This window comes from Amblyomma mixtum, chromosome 7 (assembly GCF_055824585.1).
Source record: "Amblyomma mixtum isolate Tamu chromosome 7, ASM5582458v1, whole genome shotgun sequence".
Lineage (NCBI taxonomy): Eukaryota > Metazoa > Arthropoda > Arachnida > Ixodida > Ixodidae > Amblyomma > Amblyomma mixtum.
The window spans coordinates 126,596,676-126,598,631 of NC_143018.1; positions in this window are offsets into that span (position 1 = coordinate 126,596,676).

Here is a 1,956-nt window from a genome sequence, read left to right on the forward strand (position 1 = left end):
AAATTGCGTCTGCATAATTAGGTGTGCAACGTCACCACTTCTGTCATGTCCGTGACGTAAACGACAGTCACCCATGACGCGGCCACGGCCGACCGATAGGAGCGCGGCTACGGCGGGGCTAATTGATACTTTTTTGACAAGTTTTTGATTTGCCAGTCCCGTAGTACGGCCCCAGCTACTGTGTAATACACGAGGCAATGACAGAAGAACGGTGGTGGTGGTGGTGTAAATTTTATTGGCCATGACAAATTACAGGTGGGGGGCAGAGCCCCCTCATGGCCTGCGGGAGGGGCCCATACAGTGGGTTCCTCCCTTACAAATGGTGTGCCAGACCCTGGAGGGCCAGCCTGTTAGCGGCACTGGTGATGGCGAGTCGTTGGTCGTGGAGTGCTGAACTGGACATCAGCTGTTCCCAGTAAGTGAGTGCCACCTCTGGGGGAGGGGGGTGCGGGTAAGTGGAACAGGTGAGCAGAACATGCAGAAAGTCGCCTGGTTTGCCACATAGTCGACAGGAGGAGGAAAATAGGTCAGGGAAGCGTCCGTGCATGACTATCGGGTATGGGAGTGTGCGAGTTTGAAGCCTGCGCCAGAAAGTTGATTGCGTGGTTGATAGCGAAGGGTGAGGAGGTGCGTATATCTGTCTGTTGGAACGATAGTGTTGTAGGATGTCACTGAAATTTAACAGGCACTTCCCTTCGACGGAGGAGACGGTGTGCTCACCCGTCCGGAGGGTAAGATCTCGGGCGAGGGCATGCGCCTCCTCGTTTCCGGGTAGTCCGGCATGTGCTGGCGCCCAGATGAGCGTTACGGTTCTGGAGGGATTCCAGCGTCGGAGTATGCTGCTGGCTTGCCGAGAGATACGACCAGTGCTATAATTTAGGATTGCTGTTTGCGAATCAGACATAATTTTGGTAGCTGCTGAAGAGGAGATGGCTAGAGCGATAGCCGCTTCCTCTGCCGTGGTTATGGAAGAGGTAAGAATGGTTCCTGCCGTGATGGGGCGGCCGTCACTGCGAACAGCCACTATAGCTGCCTGTGCGCCTGATGCGTAGAGCGAGGCATCAGTATATGCTACATTGGGATCCTCTCCGTAAGCTCTGTGTAGTGCTAAGGCCCGGGCCTCTCTGCGCTTTTGATCGCGCTCCGGGTGCATGTGTTTAGGGAGGGGGGGTATCTGAACTGCAGCTCTTATGGGAGTGGGGATTGTGTCAGTGCCGGGTATAACGCCGACAGGCGATATGCGACGAGACTGTAGCAGAGCTCGTCCTGCAAGGGTGCGTGTGAGTCTGGCTAGTTGTGCCGTTTTGGTGGCCTCACAGAGTTCCTCGAAAGTGTTATGTATTCCTAGTCGAAGTAGGCGCTCTGTGGAAGTGCATGGGGGAAGGCGTAAAGCTGTGCGCGTACTGCTCCCAATGAGGCCGTCTAGCCGTTCTCTATCTTTCGCTAAGAGGGGCAGATACGGTAGTGCATATGTTATTCTACTGGAGATGTAAGCCTGTGTTAGTCGAAGCGTGTTTGGTTCCCGTAGGCCCGATTTCCTGTGTGCCACACGTTTGATGAGCCTAGTGGCTTGTTGTGTGTGCGTTTGGAGTGCTTGGATCGTGTCATTGTGAGAGCCAGAAGTAGTGAGAAACATTCCCAGTATGCGAACCTTTGGCACTGTGGGAATCGGTTCCTTGCCCAAAACGAGCTGAATATTGGGTGGTGTGCCAGACATTCGGTGGGGTTTGTATATGAAAAGTTGCGATTTCGTGGGGGAGCATGAGAGCCCTCTATCATGGACGTACGTGCAAATGATATTTAGTGCTGTTTGTAAGCGGTGTTCTATCTCCGCGTCGCTACCTCGGCATGTCCATAGTGTAATGTCATCGGCATAGAAGCTGAAGTGTAGGTTGGGTATCGACTTGAGTAATTTAGGTAATCCCATCATGGCTATGTTAAAGAGAGTCGGGGAGA